Source organism: Passer montanus, unplaced genomic scaffold (assembly GCF_014805655.1).
Source record: "Passer montanus isolate IOZ18808 unplaced genomic scaffold, ASM1480565v1 scaffold42, whole genome shotgun sequence".
In the NCBI taxonomy this organism is placed as follows: Eukaryota; Metazoa; Chordata; class Aves; order Passeriformes; family Passeridae; genus Passer; species Passer montanus.
Window position 1 is genome coordinate 2,937,611 of NW_024369041.1, and position 19,273 is coordinate 2,956,883.

Genomic DNA, 19,273 nt, shown 5'->3' on the forward strand with positions numbered 1-19,273 from the left:
GCAGGACGCTGGCCAGCAGGTCTGTGTGACAGCCCACGCCCAGCTGCTCCCCACACTGCCCTGGAGTGGCCTCAAGGTCAAAATCCCTTATGCTACACAGCCACTTGTAGTGGGCTTGGGGCACCCTGGGTCGGGCTGGCATTATTCCTGCAGCCCCTGTGCTGGGAAGGCTTCATCAGCTGACAGAGCAACTTGCTTGCCCCTGAGCTGAGGGGCTGTTTCTGTTTGAGCACTCTGAGAGCAGTGACAGATTCCTGGCTGTGTGACAGCCCCCTGCAGCACGTGTTGTGTGGTGGGGAGAGCGTGTGATGGTGATCTGATGTTAGCTGGTGAGGACATACCTGTGCTTGACTTCAGTTTGGACACTGGCCAAATACCAAACGTGTGTCCTCCTGTTTTTCAGGCTGTCTGCTTTTATAAATAATAATAATTTTTGGGGAAGTGGACATAGGGGTGGGAAGATGCATATAGTTCAATAATTATTTTGATCAGGTATGACAGACTATTTGTTGGTTTTGTTTGTTTTTTTTTTTCCTGGGTATTTTATCTTAGCATTCTGAGGCTGTCAAGAAACATTTTCTGTTGCAATATGCTATGTGTGTGTTTCCACACAGAATATATATGTGTTCACGTACACAGTAGTAAATTTGAAAACTGTTATTACCATTCAGGAAAGAGATCATGTATCTATTGTGGCTATTTCTCAAAAACCACTATTTGAATTCTCGGTGACAGTAAGAAACGACAAATAAATCTGAAGGATTTTTAAGAAAGGAATGGTGAACAAATCAACCCCATTTTTCAAGTGTACTTCTGTATCTCAGTTTCTGTGTGTAGATCTGATGATCCTGTCTCTTAAAGGTCACAGCAAAACCAATAACATCTAGAAGAAGGACAAGAAGGATGGTTAAAGGTGTGGAGCTGCCTGTGCAGGAGGAGAAACACAATAGATTAGGATTGCTGTATGAAAAGACATAATAGTAGAATGTAAAAATGTGCATGCGAGAGAAATAAGAGTACAGAGTGAGAATTATCTGCGTGTTGTAATATGGATCTAAGGGGTGTCCAACAAAAATAGTTGTTTTAAAACAAGTCCTCTTTCATAGAAAGCACAATTAAATTGCAGAGCTTGCAGTATGAAGGACAACAAATTCTACAGGACTTAAAATTAAAAAAAAAATTCATAAAAAATATTTTGTAGGGTACATGTAATCCAAAGAGTGGATTGGAAGCCAGCTCTAACTCAGGTTAGTTCTGTTAAGCTGCTGGAACTGCTGTCAGCGTACAGGCAGGAGGGTCACAATGCATGCTCTGCTTCATCTTGTTAATTCAGTAAGGGAAGGAAATGGGAAGGTAGTATTGAGATAGGTGGTTTCTTATTCCCTTTTTACTTAGTGATTTCTGTATTCAGTGATTGTGGCTCTTTGGTAATACAGGTCTCTTTGTTTTTGGCTGTAAGATCTAAGAGGCAGATACTGTTTTTATTTTTCTAATTTAAAAAAGTAAAAGTGGTACCATTTAGCCATGGTATTTCCTCTGTTACTAGCAGGGTTTTTTTGCATTAGTTTAGTTTCTTTGTAATTGTTAACAGTGCCATTGCTTCTCTTGGATGTTCATAGCTGAATTGTGGCTGAGTGCACAGACCACGAGGTGTAAGTCAATTATTAGGGATCACAAAAGAGCATTATGCGAGTCAGTTGCCTTGAAAATGTATGTCTACATGCACAAACATACACATATATATTTTAGTACCAAGTCCTGGTTTTATTCCAGTCTGGTATCTCTTATTCCAGCTCTGAATGGTAGACCTGTCTCCACTGCTGTAAGATAAATTGAGTCTGAATTTGTGCTCTGTGTTCTCAGAGGTTCCAAAGTGAAGAGGGCATTATGACAGTCCAGCAAAGATAATGCAAGCAGAAGAGTGTGTTGTCAGGGGTAAGCGAATACTTTTGTGCAAGCTAGTATGTGGTAGATCAAACAGAGAGGAATCAGCACTGCAAACTCTGAGGCTCCTCTTCAAAGCAACACTTGATGCTGTAGCAAGGCTCTCTATCCATTATTTGCTTGTTATTTTATCCGATGGTGTACACCAACCCAGCGATTTTAATTGATGCTTGTGGAGGCAGTAAATTAAAACTCTGACAATGATTCTGCTTTCTGCTCTTTGGTTCAGAAAAAACCTTTTTTGTTTTTGGTTTTCAATCTCCTTGAAGTTTATTCTTAAAAGTGCAGTTTAAGGAGTCAGTGTTCTTCACTAGTGTATTGGGGTATAATACCAAGGTGTGTGACGTGCATATGTGTGCACACGTTTAACTGAACTACAACAAATACTCCAAATTGGAAATTGGGTACAGTCATGATCCAAGTGAGACATAAGATAAAGTTTCCTCTAAAACCAGTAACAGCACTGTAAGTATTCGTGGTGGTGTAATAAATCATTCACCTTGTTAAAAGGGTTATCCGTACATCCTGGAATTTTGTTTCCATTTAGATGCTTTAAAGGACAAAGAAATGAGTCGTAAGGATTCTGCTGCTGATAATAAGCAGCACATGGTAATTTCTTGCACCTCAGACATGAGAAGGAACCTTCATTTCCACTTCTAAGTAGTAAATCCTGGATGATTTGCATAAGGGAAGTTTGTACTGGAGTGAGTAACATTTCTTCTGAGCCATATAATGGAGTGAAAGGCTTGTTGAAAAGTTCTGTACAGGACTTTTAAATATTTTAGAGGAATTTTTAGCTCATGTGTTTAGCCTGTGAATTCTAGAGCAAGGGTAAGCTCAAACAATTCAGCACTGAATTGTTCCTTTTTTTTGTGGTATCATTTCCTTAGGAAATTGTGTAGGTTTCTAGGGCGAGTTCTGCATCCCTGTTGAATCTTGAATTAATTCATATTTTGCAAGATTTTTTTGATGGAGAAAACCATTGTAGTATAACAACTGCCCTGAGTGCATCAGAAACACGTGGGGCTTATCCAGAACATCAGACCTTCTGCCCTACTTTGCATTTGTGAGATGTGCCACTTATGGGCTTGTCTGCACTGCTCAGTGCACTGTAGCAGGGAAAAACCTTCTGCGTGACTTCAAAATGACCTAGCTCATGTACCAGTGGCTCGTGCAGCTGTGAACTGCCCAGTGTAGACAAAATGTAAAGACCATTTGTAGGTTGTGTTGGCTTGGCTTTTCATGTCTTTCCAGAGACAGCAAGATTTGGTACTAATCATTCTTAAAAAAAACAGGGGTAGCTTTATAATCAGCTCACTGTTCTTTTGGTTTTGTTTATTATCTCTTCAAAGGACTGGAACGAGATGTATGACATGTTTTGTTGCAACACTGCAAGTGCAATTTCATTAAAATAGGACAGTTACAATACCTTTGAGATCCTGAGACAGCTTGTGGCTTTTGCTGAAGCTGCAACATGATTTCCCAAAGCAATACCCAATTAAACATGGGGTTATAATATAATGCGATCTTCACCAAAGACGGAAACGCTTCCTCTGAGGTCTACTTTTTTTTTCCAAAATATCCAGACAAAACTATTACAGGTCAATGGGTTACCATATGGAAAAATCATGCCCTGGCAAATGCTCACAGAAGCCAGCGAATATCTAAGCAGTTCTGGAGAGAGTGGAGGTGGGAAGCTGTTGTAGTTCAAGAGCTCTATGAGGGCAGGTGAACACAAATGGTTAGAACAGAAAAAATGTACAAGTTCTACCCTAGAAATAGTGTTTCATGTTCTCATCCCTAATCTGGATGAGGGTAGGTGAACACAAATGGTTAGAACAGGGAAAATGTACCTACCCTAGAAAAAAGTTCTACCCTAGAAATAGTGTTTCATGTTCTCATCCCTAATCTGGATGTGGGAAGAACAATTATATGTGGGTGACACCCATCCAGGCTAGGGAAGGCAGTAACTCAGTGACTCCAAGAGTAGGTCAGTGGGCCCTGTAATGGCAGCTGAAACTCCCTGCAGAGACTGGCAGAGGTGTGCTCAGGGGAAAATAAGGAATTTCACGGCTGTGTTGGGGTTTGTGGAGGAAAGGGCCCAAGTGTCACTGGAGAGAGATCAATGGGAATGTACTAGGAATATGCCATGGTTTTCCTTTTTCCTTTCTGGTGACTGCGTTTTGTGAAGATGTATGTGACATGTGCTTAAGTATTCACAGGGAAGCAAAAGCTGATTAAAGATGTGGAAAACAGCAGAGACTGGAGCTATTAAAAAAAAAATCGTAATTGGAGGAGGGGAAACGGAGATGCAAAGAGAGAGCAAGAGGGACTTGATTTCAGCTCCATAGGAGGCAGCGTCAAGGCTTAAAACCAGCAAGAACATTGTGAACTCGGAGTTAATGCATTGAGTGCTTAGAATCTTGGTAGGATTTTTTTATTTCTTTTTTTTTTGTAAGGATTAGACTCTACGCAGATAATTAGAAAATGCACAAGTATACTTGATAGGATTAAGAAATTATAAAGACTTTAAATCCTCATGTTTCAGCACAAAAGCCAGTGAATATGACAATATTCTGAAGAATATTCCCTTATAGGACTTTGGTTTTGTGCATGTCTGCAGAAGATTTTAAAAGCTTTAGAGAGATTGGTGTGGTGTCAGTGACAGACATGGAAAAGACACTGGCCTTGACAAGCCAAGCTAGCTAATATGGCAGATTCAATATTGTATTTACCTTCAGTGAGGGTGTTGCTTGCACAAGTACAACACTGAACTCTGACAGAGGAACAATTGGGGGATAACAAGTCTTCATAGAATGGGTCCAAAATTTTGTCTAAAAAGACCTTCACCCTTAGCCTTTCAGTGACACATGGCTGGAAATCCATATTGTACCATACTTTGTAACAGAAGAGAGATGATCCTGGACTGCACAAGGAATACATGGACAGTTATCTGCATTAAAAATAGTTTATAGGAATTCAGATTTCTGGTCATTTACTTTTTATAGTACTTGCCCTGTTTTGATTTTAGTAGCCAAAAATAATGTAACTTGTGATTCTGCTGTGCAAGGCCTGAAATGACATGACAAGTATCTATTTCTCTTCATGCTGTGTTAGCCACTCCAACAGAATACAATTGCAGGCTTCGTGCAAGTACTTCAGGAAAAACACAAATACAAGAAATAAGCAAATGATTACATAAATGAAATTAGACCTTGCTATCATTAATTTAACTGTATAAATTATCCATGTGACTCCTTGCCTTCTGTCAAATGTGCAGAGATGAGAAATGGAGTTTACCAGCTAAATCAAATTGATCCTGAAGATAAAAGTGTAGTCTCTCCTGATTTGTCTAAGTGGCATAAAGTATTGTGCTTACTGTGGCACTCCACTCAAAACAAACACTGGCATTTCTGGTGAAGGAGAAAGCCTATCACCCTTGGTTAGATTCTGAGTGATGGAAATTGGGGATTGTGTTCGGCAGATTCAGTCTCCATCTCGGCTGGCATGCACCCAAGGTGTACAGGAGAGCTTTATGCTGGAGGCTTTGTATGATTTGCCCTTGAGAGCTCAAACTTCTCATAGCAAGGAGCTGAAGGAAGAAGCTGCCAGCTGGTGCTCACCCCAAGTGGAGTTTATAGAGACCAATCAGTAGCCAAATTTTTCTGGCTTTCAGACCCTTGGGAAATGTGACTGTCTTGTGGGGTGAAGTTGCACATGGGCATAGGAAGCATGAGGGCATTGGTTATTTAACTGCAGCTGGGATCTCCTGCTCAGGGTGATGGCTGCTCAGGTGTGGGTCAGAACCTGAGTCCTGTCATGAGGGAAATGGGGAGGCAGGAATGGGAGATGGTGGTGGTGACAGGAGTGGCTGGTGCATTGAACTTCAGCTGGTTTTCAATTTTTGTATTAAAAAGATGTATTTTTGTTAACTTTCCCCCATGTCCCCAAGTGTTTAGATTGTAAAAATTTGAAAAAAGGCATTACCTGAATTGAAATGTCAATGTTTAATTGTTTAACCTTTGTTTATAAAAAAAGTTTCATATATTCTTCATACTAAACTTCTGGTGGTTGATCTTTTGCTTTGTGGAGCTTGATACTTAAATGACTTCAGCAAGGGTCAGTGGGCAAGAAACTTGTCACTTCAAAATAGCTGCCCTTTTTGGATCACATTTGCTTCCTAGTGCATCAGCACATTGTGGGGTACAAAGAGATGCTTTAGCTGCTTGTGTCATGGGACTCTGTGTGTGCCCAGGTCCCTGATTAGGAGCCTGTGTCAGCTCCTGGACCTTGCTGCAGTTCAGCTGGTTGGATTCTGAATGTCTTGTGCTGAATATTAGCAAGGGTATATTCACAAAATGTGAAAGTTGTCTTCCAGTTAATGCAAAACAGAAGTGTCTTGAGAGCATTGGTAGAAAACACTGCCTTTCCTTTCATTATGCTTTTCATTTCACTGTGTTCTAAAATTAGTCTGCAAATTGAACATTACCTACCTTTCTATTTTTGAGTCTTTCTGACAGTTTAGCTGATAAATTAGCTGATGTATTTGGTCATTGCTCAAGAAAACCTTTTCATTCAGTTTTGATGTTTGAAGACACTGAAGTCCTATGAGTTACCTGATTAGCTGTGGTCAGTGCAGTTAATCAAATGTATCATTAAACTGGGAAAAAATCATTGGCACTTCTGCTATTTAGAACCCCCTTTTTCCTAGCATAAGCAAGAATATAGTGCAGTCTCCTGCATGCACACAGGACCAAGGAAATTGGGAGAGACTTAACTGAGATGTTCCCTTTTGTTATATTGCACAGAAATCTGTTTTAGACTGGAAAGGAACTTGGAGCGGAAGTGAGAAAAATGTTTTACTGCCCAGGTGTGGTGGAGGCCTAAATGTACAGAGCAATGTCTGTCCTGCCCAGCAGGGTCTGATCCTGCAGCTCACTTTAATGTCTTGCTGTGCTTGCCTGTAGATCAGGGAACAGAGGAAGCAATTTGTCCCTGTGGTGGATGCTGGCCTTGGTCTCCAGGGAGTCCAGCCTGTGTCTGGTATGTGCAGCCCCCCTCCTCTAGGAGAGGGCTGTGTGAGGAAGGAGCATCTGATATGTGCCTTGGTTACACCTAGATGTAGTTGTGTAAAGTGTACAAGAAGGAGCAAGACTTGACCCAAACCTTAACCCTGCTTCAGTCTTGGGCTTCATTAACACATTGTGTTGGTACTGTGGCCAAGGATAACATATTGTGCCTTGGGCTCTACTAGTAAGAAAACCTGTTATTGTAAAAAAAACCAAAAAACAAACCAAAACCCAGCACTTTTCTCTTGTAGAATTGAGAAATGGTTGTCAGTCTAAATATATATATAAAAATAAGAGTGGTCTCCATGGAGTTTCTGAGACTAGTAAATGTGCAAGGTTGTTGTCTGCCAGACAGCCTCAAGATGTAGATTTGGACTACATCAAAATATTCTTACTACATGAAAATGGAGAGCCTCTGTGACAAAAGGCCCCCTGAGAAATCAGCTGACATGTCTATCCAGGAGGCAGCTTTCCTGGTTGCACAAAGTAGTTTCAGCCTGTAAGGAAATAAATTAATTGCATTTCATAGTAGTTAGTTACTGCGATGAATTGGGTCCAAAATACAAATGGTTCATAGTGCTGCATGCATAATTAATGCTATAGAAAATGCTCAAAAGCTGTGTAGAACCCAGGTGATGTGGGGAAGGACAAGGAGTTTTCTACATCTATGGTATGTATTTAGACAGAGATCCTTGAATGAACAAATGTGTTCTGGCCTAATGCTCATGAAATGGGATCTTTGGGAAATGGTTGTTTGAAGTAAATTGGGAAGGTTGGATTTGGACAGCTAACAGTCACCACGGAGTCTGCAGAACCGGGCTGCCCTGTTAGAGCTCTCAGGGGCTCTGCCTTCATGATGTGTCTAGGGATTTAACTTCAGAAGGCAATGCCTCACTTTTGGAGAGATTTGGGAAACTTGAAAAGCCCACAGTGCCAATTGTGCAGGTTATTATCAGTCAAACAAGAGGGTAATGTGCTGCCAGGCCTGGGTAGTGATTCCCTGCAGCCCTTATACCTTATAGTCAGATTGCTTTAAGAAAATTCAGTGATTAGGAGAAAAGAATAGATGCTGTGAAGGATGTGACAATTTAGCTGGTGCACATAGCATCTGTTCTGGACAAGACAGTGATTTTATAAAGATGTTGTGCAGTAAAAACAGAAGAAATCGGTGTATAACAGTTATACATTGATGACTGAAGAAAGCCCACCTCAGCCCTGCAGGGAATACCTAGGTTCTTGTCAGGATGTCCAGGCTCTCAAGCTGACACTGTGCTGTCTGTGGCATCCTGCTGTAGCTTGATTTTTATCAGTCTAGGATTTGAGTGTTTCTCACAGTAAAATTCCCTAATGCTTGGGACAGCGTGAGGATTGCAAGAAGGCTCTAGATGTTGTGTGGCTTTTCTAACATTTGAATTTTTTTTACTTGGCTTATGACTTGAGCATACAATCATAATATATGTTCTCAGAAAATCTGTAAGATCCAATAATGAATGCCTTTAGTGAGAAGCTGATGATATATGAACAAACAAACAAAAATTCCTCATTTCTCATTAGAAATTCACATTTCTAACAAGTCACATAATTTTTTAACTTGTAAAAAAAAAAGATATTTGAAAGTAGAAACCTTCTCTGACCTACTCTTTCTGTTTCAAGATTTGAGGTGCATCTTTTCCTTTCCTTAAACCAATTTCTCTGCGTGCCCAGCTTGAAATTAGGCACTAGCTTCTCTGTTGTGAGGTTTATCTTGTTAGTTTAAGCATTTTCCTTCCATCTGTGTTTAACCCTCTGCATGAGCACTGGTTATTGGTGTTACAAATCCCTGTAGAAACAGATTCAGAAGGTGCAATATTGAATTCCTTCCTTGTCCCCACGTGATAAGTAACTGTCTGTTCTGACCACAGTGCAGTAGTAACTCTCTTGGTCTTCTGTAGAATGCATTCAAACGCAGTGGTAAGAGGACAGGGACAAATTTATTTGGGTTTTAGTCTGTGAGTAAAGAAAGCCACCTGAAGGTGTTGTATAATGAGATTATATGAACATAAAACATAACAGCCAGTTAAGCATTCTTAGTAATAAAGCCTAAGTGGCACCTAATAAGACATGTAATATGATATTTCTGTATAGATCATGCCACAGGGCTTGGGTTATCCTGCATTATCTCTCCACTCTGACAATATATATATTGTGTATATATAATGTAGTTACTAGTAACTGAAATCAGATGCAGTTGAAGGAATTGTACAACAGCTGAAAGTAGAGCCTTTAAGTGAAGCAGTATCTTCCTGTGGAATGTGAGGTGTTTTAAAAGCAGATATTTTCTATGTGGCTTCCTCTAGATGAGTCTGAATTAGTGTGATAATCATGTGGTGAGAAACCTTAATTTCAAGTTGTAATTAGACTGATTTTTAAACAATTTTTAATAATATTAAGTATTCTGCATTTCTGTTGGTTTGAGGTAAGCCTGGTTATCTCCAGTGTAATACCTGTTTATTCCCAGAGACAGAGGGTGGCATAGGACAGAGGGTGGCATAGTTTTTTTTTTTTTTTTTTAAAGAAAAGGTCTGGTTGAACCCCAGAGACAGAGGGTGACATAGTTTTTTTTTTTTAAAGAAAAGGTCTGGTTGAAGAGGGGAAAAACTTTCAAGAGGTCAGGTCTCATTTAAACAGCAAAATAAGAGGCCTGGTCTTGCAGCAGCCTCTGGTAAGGAAGCATGTAAATGCTGAGATGTTCTGAAAATCTGCCCTCAGGTTCACAGTGGGAACTACCAGGTGTTAAACACATTTGAACAACTGGCTAATTTCATGTATTCAGACGAGAACTCCTGACAATTTGTGAATTTTGGTGTTTTCCCCTGATTTGTTTCATGCAGAGCTGAAGGCGAGACAGAAATTCAGAATAATACTCCAATAATTTATAGTAGCTTTAGTAGGTGTTAAAAAAGTTGTGTGGTGTCTGAAGTTATTCAATGGCAACTGCTAAAAGGAAACCTGGAGAATGCAGATTTGCAGTGTTTTAATGCTATCCGGTTTATAGCACTGGATGGCCATGGGGGATTTGAGATCTGCAAGCAAAGTGGTTTTTATATCACGAATACTAGTGCTGAGTGAGGACAGGAACCTTTCCTTAGTAATGAGCAAAAATAATTTTGGCATTTGTTATGTCTTTCATGAGTGAGGAAAGGAGAAAGTGTTCCTTTTAAAGTTGATTTTAGAAAATGACATAGCAGCTTTAGACTGTTGCTAGGCTTGGGATATTTGCATAATCTTTGAATGCAGTTGTAAGTATGTGATACATTGCAGAGATCTTTCAATAGATCAACCCCTAAAGCTTGTCGATAAATATACACTATAAATACCTCCTGAGTCACAACCAGATTCATAAACACTACAAGTCTTTCAGCAGTTGGCATAAATAAATGAATGCTGTTCAGATAAGTGGGCTCCTTCACCACGGCTGTGCTTCCCTGGCTATGTGAAGATTTCTGGTGTCTCCTCTGCCTTATGTAAAATCGCTGTCCCCTTTGCTGGTAGAAGTAGCAGCTGTGGGAGGGAGAAGATCATAGATGGGACCATAAGGATGAATTTAGGGCTGTGCATTTCTGGAGCTGCTTGTTGGAGTATGGCACTTGCTGTCTGTGCATGAGACAGTGGTGTAGCCTTTGTGAACTTACCTTGAGCCTCCTATCATTTGGCTCTGGTAACACAGCAGCCCCAACAGCATTATGCACACCCAGAGTACTCAAAGTCTGAGGATGAAAAGTGCTGCTTCAGAGCAATGTTTGGGGTTATTTGACTCTGTTGTTTTCAAGTAGGCACTTTAGTGAGCACAATCTTCCTTAAAGTCTGAGGATGTAAAGTGCTGCTTCAGAGCAATGTTTGGGGTTATTTGACTCTGTTGTTTTCAAGTAGGCACTTTAGTGAGCACAATGGCAGATTGGAAAGGAGATCATGTGTCAGTGTTTTGGTTTGCTTAAAATGTCTACGTGAGTGGGAGTGTGCAGTGAGTGGCACGTGCTCCTCATGTGCTGGGGGAACAACAGGAATCTTTTGTAGGTAGTGCAGAAACAGTGTTGAGGAGGCTTGGGCTGATGCTCATCCCTTCTGCTTTCAGCTTAAGGTGTGATGCAAAGGGGAAGAGTTTAAGCCTCTCCCCAAAGGGAAGTTTCTCTTGGCCCTATTTGTGCATAGCTGTCTTTAGATAGGCAGGCAGGGCTAGCATATTCCTTGGTTGTCAATGCTGCTCTGAATCCAAATGTGCTCCTCAGGACCAAAGAATGGGAGGTTTTATCAGCTTATCTGGAATTGCCATGTTTGACTGCTTTTGTAGATGGCAGAGGAGTGTTTTCCTTTTGTGCGTGCTCCAACTGAGCCTGAGCCACACTGACATTGAAATAATACTCAGCGTGTATAAGTAAAATAGTCCCAAAGGAGGCAACAAAGTCAGGCATCCCTGCAGAATGCTAACGAGGGTGTAAAGAATACTTCTGTGTCATTGATTTGTCGTGAAAGGCAGGTGAAAAAAACAGAGGGTGAGAAAGTGCAGCTCATTCTGTGCTGAAGGGCAAAAGAAAACATAATTATTGAAGAACTTACAAAGAACAAAGATCAAATATGCAGTGTTCAGAAAAGCAGTTATGTTCTGTGAATAATTGAGATGGTTTGCAGTTAATTCTACCTCAGAACTAGTGTTGAAGGGGAAAAAGAAAAAAATGCCAAAGCTGATTCAGTTCCACCTAGTGCCTTAAAATAGTATTTTGATGCCATTGTGATTAATGTGTAGTACTGTAGAACCATGCACTATTCAAAATTACCAGAAATGCTTAATCACATTTTTAATCATGCCAGACTACAATTCCAAGCGCAAGTCTTCACTAATGGAGTTAGATTTTGTTGAGAAAACAGAAGAACAATTGTTCTGCAGAATTTCTGTACCATTGAATTTCTATTTTAGCTGCTTATGGCTCTTTTTATTATTAATTAAGAAAACTAGAAAGGGTTTAAATGTTGCACATCCTTAACCACTCACAATCCTAAGTTGCTTTAAAAAAATGTAAATACTTTTAATACCTCCATTATGCAGTCTTTCCTGGTGTGGTCTTCTAGATCCACCCAACTGCAAAACCAATAGCAAAAATAAATCCTAAAGTAGAAGGCTGTTTGTGCTCTCAGAGACTCTTACCTTCTTAGGAGGAGCTAGTGAGCAGTGCCAGAGCTGTCTTTTGGAAAAACAAGGCCAGCTCTTATCTGTCACTAGTGCTCTCAATTGATGCACTTTTATCAGTGGAGTGTGCTTTTTGCTGATTTCATGGCAGGAGCTTCTCCACACAAAATGCAGTGTATTCAATGAAGATTAACCCAAAAACCTTACTTGGAAAATAACTGGTGTGTTTATTGACCACTTGATGGCATCACTCAGTTGTGCAGAAACGGAACTGTGTTGTCATTAGAGCAGTGTTACTTGTGCTTGCTGTTTTATTTTGACCATCAAAGAGCGAAGGGAGTTATTAAAACACTCCCATAAATTAAATGAAAGCCACAATGCTGGTTTTGATCATTGTTTTTATTCTCTGTTGTATTTTACTTACCATTTTGGAGTAATTTTTTGTCTGCATAACTGCAAACAGAAAAGTGGTCTAGACTGTTCCTCTTCATGCTCCTGGTTAATTTTTCAAGGATGGCAGTTAGTGGTTTAGTACTGACACAGAGAATATTGTCCTGCACAGAAATGGCTTTTTGGTTTGTCTTTCCAGTGGTAGTTCTTTAAATCTCCAATTGTTGCAGTTAATGTGAATGCTAGGGAAAGGATTTTGGTTTTGGTGTTCATCATAGGTCCTATGAAATGACAGCCTTTGTACCAAAAGCTCTGTGTGTGCCAGCCCACAATGAGAGTGTGCTGAAAATGCTGAGCCAAGGGGGTAATGGAGCAAAGAAGGCACAGTGGCAATTATTTAGATGTAAAGGACACTTCTGGTAGTGCCAGGGGAGCTCTGAGAGTTTATGCATGCTGGGAATTGGCCCCCAAGATATCGGGTTGTAAAACACAGAGTTGGAGAGAAGCTGAAGGTCTAAAAAGGGCTTCTGTGGAGCAGTTGGTGTCACCCAGCAGTGACAAGGCCCCAGTTAGTGCCCTGAGCCCAGAGAGATGGAGCCAGCTTCTCACCCCAGCATCTTTATTCTCTTATTCCTCCTCCTTGAATAATGGAAAAACAGTAGAAAGACTGCCCAAAAATTGGGGGATGACCTTTAGAAGCAGTTTCCCCACTTTTTTTAGTAAACATTTTAAAATCTTCATGCATTTCCTTGCTTTTGAGATGTTTTTTGGATGCTGCTTGTCAGAGGTTTTCTGACATAGTGTTTGAATTCTTATGTGTACACCCTAATGAACGAATATACTGGTACATCTGTCCTGCCCTTTCTCAGTGAGAGAAGAGGAAGGAGGGAATTTATGGTTCTCAAACATGTTATCTAAAAAATGGACATGCCTAAGTTGAGGTACTTTGGGGTTTTGGTTGGCTTGATTTTACTTTTTTTATCAAACAGTGGAAGAGTTGTGAATTTTCTTTCAAGTTCTAAGATGCATTTTGTTTTGAAAATGGAGTAGGAAATATCCATCTTCACTGCATGTAAGGTGATACAGCAATAAAAGTGCTACATAAAAGGTTTTTTGCTGTCTACCTTTGTTATCTTTTCTCTATATTATCAGTCATTATGTGACAAGTAACTATAGCTTCATGTAAATTTCCTAATAAAAATAATAAATTCTTTGTTATTTGTAGAACCATAGTGTAAGTATAGAACATAAAGGTAAGTAAAAGCCTATTGAAATGAAACAAAGAAAAATAAATATATTGCTGAGTATCCAAAGCGAGAACAACTGCATAGCATGTCATTAAGTGAAAATGATGCAAATTCATTGTGAATTGCCTTTCTCAGTTAAGGAAAGAAGCTGAAGAGTAAGAAATATAAAATGTGAAGCAAGAAATAAATTACTCCTCAGAAAACCCCATTTAGTGAAGCATGAGGTTCAGTGAGTGCTTAGATAACTAATTTTAATGTTGTTTTTAATACAACAATAGGAATGAATCTTTATATAAATCAATATTTTTAATAGAAGCATTCTCAGTGATATAGATGAGACTATTCTATAATTTTTTCTGCCTGATCAGCTGGTTTTGCACAAACCCAATGAAATTTAAAGGCCTTTTGCGGCCTAAAGAGGAATAAGATGTAGGTAGCTCATAGTCTTTTGCCATTTTTTTGGGTGAATTAGCTGTGGGTCTGTGCCCTAACTTCATGGAAGTTTCTCATGTACTACAGCAGAAAAAGTCAGGTTTTCCTTAGATCTGTGTGAAAACACTTCTGTGGTTTGTGTTATTTTGGCTTTACCTGCAAGAATTGTATCATCATTCTCTTGAGTTAGACTGCATCCACCAAGCAATATGTCATTCTCCTTGCATCATTGCAAGTCTTGTCTATCTCATTTCAGTACTCCAACAAACCTCCCAGAAGGACTTTTTCCATTTAATTTGGGAATATCTCTGTGGGCATGTTTCCACAGACCCTACATCTTGATCCAAGACACAATTTTCCAAATTGATACGTTTTTATCTCCTAACTCTTGGTTGTTCTATTGTTTTATCCCAAAATTTTATGTATATCTCTGTTTATCTGGAAATTGGCTAATGAGCCAAATTGCTAATTAAATTTTATACCCATAAATAATACAATAGTTCATTTGTGTATAGCACATGACATTCTGCATCTGCTTGCTAGTTCAGTTGGTAGATCTGCTAACTATGCATTTGCAGCAGATATTACAGGCCTTCATAATCTCATGGAATATTAGGATTTTGGTTTCCAAAAATCAGGGGTTTTTTTCCCAGAATCGGCTGTGTTCTTCAGACTTTCAAAGATAAATAATGTGAAAAAAGAATTTTCTGTCAGATTGGCTGAGGCAGTAGTACCGAGGCAAGCATGAAGTCCCTTGTCTCAGCAGGAAGGTGGCTTTCAAACCTAATCACAGACACTTAAGTGCCAACTTAGTTAATCACTTCATTGCAGAGTAATACAGCATGTCTGAAGTTATCTTCCTTCCTTTGAAAACCTTTCCAAGCAGAAAGGCAACAGCCTCTCAATTTTCAGACAGTGATTTTTTTTTTTAAAATGCAAGTTATTTGTGATTTGGATGATTGTTCATTTGCAGTGAAGAGTTCCTAAATGTTAGTCAAACTGAAAAAGAAAGAAAAATATTCAACTAAAGACTTGTAGAGGATCTATTAAATATGAGAGGGTGTCCAGAGTGGGCAGGATGGTGATGCCCAGAAGTGAGAGACAGAAAGACATTGAAGTTTGAAGAGGCAGTGTGAATGCCAGTAGGTGGATGTATTGTTAGAGCTGAAATTACACTGGCAGCTGCTCTGTTGATAATGGAGGAAACAAAGGATCAAGTTTCTACTCTTTTCTGATAATAGGAAGTCACTGAAAGGCAGACGGAGAGATGGTCATGTTGTCACATTGCCAGGAGCAAGATAACAGTTTGTCTTGGAGTATTTTAATCTCCAGTGGTTTGGAGAGAGAGGGATTTAATTACAGAGATCTGAGATAAAGCTCTTAATGCAAATATCCCCATGAAGATGGTGCCAAATCAGGATTTTGCCATCTGCACCTGTCTTCAGAATTAGGAAGTACAGGAAGCAGTGGTAGAAATGCAAGACCTGAAGGATGATTGCAGCAAAGTAGGTCTTGCATTGTCTCATGTCCATGAGGAGTCCCACTGATGAGAAAGATGGTGTGGAGGAGGCAAAGTCTGAAAATTAATAGCTTCTTTTTCAGGCTTAAGTGTGGTCTTGATGGAGTTAGACTTATGGTCTGGAGTTAGAGATGTGGGTCATAGACTGAGAGAGTTTTGGATATATTGCTATCATGTGAGAATAAAATTAGAGGCAGTAGATGGAGAAGAAAGCAGTGTCTGGTGAAACACTGTGATGGAAACAACAGATCAAGATGTAAATTGTCAAGCAGATGTGTAAAAGGGGTCTCTGAAAACAGACTTCAAAAGAATAGGTTAGGAGAGATAATTCACCAAACCAGTGAAAAACAGGATTAATCAATAGTTTGGGAAACTTCAATGAGATCCAAGAATAAGCTTGAGAGGTGCTCTGTTGATGGAGGCCAACACTGAACAAGCACCATGATATAATTTAATCGGTTCAAATATATTAATGAAGATTCTTTAGGTATGATGATCATGTTTTCATTGTGTTAGACTACACATTTCTTACTGCATGGTTTGTATGATGTTGGTGTCTTCTTAAAATGAAGTTTGATGGTGATAAAGTAGTTCTCAACACAGTAAGCTAATATCTGCATCTGTTTAAATAGCAGTCAAATCTGGGGCAGCATTACCAGAACATTGCTGTCCTTTCATGTGTGGAACAAATACTTTAAAAGCCTTATTTCTTAACACCTATCTAAGTAAAGATATCTGCAACATAAATAAATATGGGGGCATTTTAGTTAGAAGACTATTAAATGTATATTACCATAACTATAGTAGTTGAAGATCACTGAAGTTCTCAAGGTGTTTTGATTCCCCTTTCCCTTATGTTGGTAGTTTGATGTGGACCAAAGCATTTAAAATAAAATGTATTCAGCTCGTAAGAATGTCAAGATCAGGGTTATGAAATGTTTATGCAAAAATCGCAGGTTCTTTTCAATGCTTATGAAACTGCAGCTGATAGGCAGACAGAATTAGCCATTTACTCAGTCACAGAGTCAAGGATATTTGATTGTTGCTGCAAATCCATAGCTATTGTGAAGTTAAACAGAAAATTTCATCACTTTTCTATGCAAGAAATTGTGGGAATGTGGGGGAAATACTAAAAAAAAAAAAAGTGGTCCACCAGAGTTTTCTCCCAAGATTGTGTAAATCTTGAATGTTCGCTTGCTAAGGAATTTTGTGATGCCTTAAGAGATAATGAATTTTTTAATGGAGTCTGTTATGTTGTTGTTCCCCTTTGTGTTACTCATGTTAAAAGCAATGCTTTCCTTCTTTATGTCCTCAAAGCTTATTCTCACCCTTCAGTGCAATAATTGTGGAGAGGTTGAACTTCTTGGAATCCATTGTATTTTTGTATAACCAAAGTCTTCTGTTAGGAGTGACATGTTCTATTTCACATTCTGTAATTTGACTAAAGAAAGCAATTCAGAAAACATGAAACTTTTTTTTTCTTTATTCATTCTAGTTTTTTTATTGCCTGCTGCCTCAAAACAGAGGCAAGAGGAGCACACACGTTCTAAGTAGCATATGCTTTCAGTCAGAACATAATCAATTGACAAAAAGTCAGAATGTGGAAGCGTATTGACTAATTCTTCAATCTAACCCGTGTACACAATCTACAAAACACTGGGAAAATGTCTCAGCTGAAATGGTCTTTGCTGAGATATTTCAGCTGTGTTTGGTGGGCTGTGCTGAGAGATAAGGGGGCCCATTTGCCGTGATCTGTTGCCTCTCTGGTCTTTCTGCTGCTAATAATCAGCAGCTTTTGGTTACTGCCAGCCACTGAATGAAGGTTTTTCTTGTTACACAACTGGTGATCAGCTCTGAATTGCACAAATAAGTAACTCTCCAATGCAGCCCCCATCAGAAAGGGCTTTGTTTTTTGTCTCCTTCTGCCTGGTTTGCAAGTAAATTGTTCCTGCTACAGCCCCGTGTGGCTTGCTGCTCTCACCCTTGGTGACAGCAAAGCTTGCTGGCTGGTGATCTCTGCAGGGGTTTATGGCTCAGCTCTGCTGTTCTCTCCCTCTGTTCTCACTTCTCTGTTCCCTCCCCTACTGTGACTAAATAAATTACCTGTATGACATGTTCGGTTTTCTCTGGCAAGAAGCCTGGGAAATCAAATCTGTTCCCGAACCTGGGTCTCCCATTTGGCAAATATAATGCCTCCCTGCTGTTAAATCAGGTCAGCTCTCAGGAAAAACAAAGAACAATTTCATATAACTATAATCAACACAGAGTAAATTTAGATAATGCAGCTGACATATGTTTATTGCAAAGACCATCAAGGAAATAATTTTAAAAGCTCTTCATCTTTGTTGCATCAGGATACATGTTGAACATTCTGTGCACAGAGAAGATCAAGCATTTTCTTTCTGTTATCCCATATCAAAGTGAAATATATCTATTTTCTGTCTGGTCTAAGGAAATTTTTGGTGGAGTCGTTCATTGGTTGTATGAGGAAGTTATGTATTTAATTATGGAGACTTTATGTAATTAATATTAATTGATACTTAACTATTAATTACTATTAATTATTCATAATCTACTTCCTTTGACTTTCTGGCCTCTGAAAGTAGAGATAAACTTACAAGTGTTTGGAGGAGGATAAATAAATGCCTTTAACAGATTGTGTTCTCTTTTCTGCCTTTCCACTGGAGATAAGGCAGTAGGTCTGTGGCAGTGTGGCTGCAGTCTCAGCCTGTGCAGTCCCTTTGAGGGGAGAAGCACCAGCATGGGCAGCCTCCCTTCTCCAGCTGGAAACTGAGTTTTCCTGCTCATCTCTCCGAGTGTCCCAGGGGGTCTGAATTACACCCCAGAGGCTCTTTGTTCATGCACTGTTGATGAGCTCGTGCAGACTGCCCAGGGCTGTGGAGCATCTCCAGTCCCCTCCTGTGTGGCTTTGCTGGGGGAGCAGGGCAAGGGTTTCCTGTGGACAGGCTCTGCTTGTGCTTGTGGGGGGTCTGAAACAGCTGCTGAACCCCTGAGCTTGCCCCCAGCCCTCTTCAAAGGTGGAGCAGGCAGTTCCTAGAGCCCCTGGGGCACCCTCAGGGCTAATGCTAGCCTAACCTAGGAGGATCTCCTGTGCTGAGCTCCCAGGGCCAACTTTGCTGCCATTTATTTGCTAGAGTTAGTAAAAACCAGCATCCCTGGCTGCCTTATGCTCTTAAGTCTTCTTTCCCCTGCTGAGGGCCCTGGCTGGAAATATTTTCTAACTGCAGCTGAATATCAGGTTGTCTGATCTGGAGAAGTCCTGCAAGAACACAAGATGTGTGGTGCCCTGAGCAGCAAAGCAGACTGCCCAGGCTTCTCCACGGTCTGTGTTTCAAACTCAGCATGACAATAATGGTTAATTCCCAAAAACAGATGGGGTCAAATGTATATGCTGTGTTTTTAAATGATACGTGCTTTTCCAGATCTTTTTAAGGATAGCTACAGTGTTGCTAACAATTGTTTAGTCATTCATGAGCTGTCTTGGTTCTAA

The 19,273-nt window shown here is 39.8% G+C and overlaps 1 protein-coding gene across 8 annotated transcripts in view; it reads left to right on the forward strand.

Annotated features, from left to right (window-relative positions):
• GRID1 (glutamate ionotropic receptor delta type subunit 1) overlaps nucleotides 1–19,273 on the forward strand; it is a 538,060-nt gene that overhangs the window by 230,792 nt on the left and 287,995 nt on the right. The gene's annotated exons all lie outside the window — the stretch shown is intronic.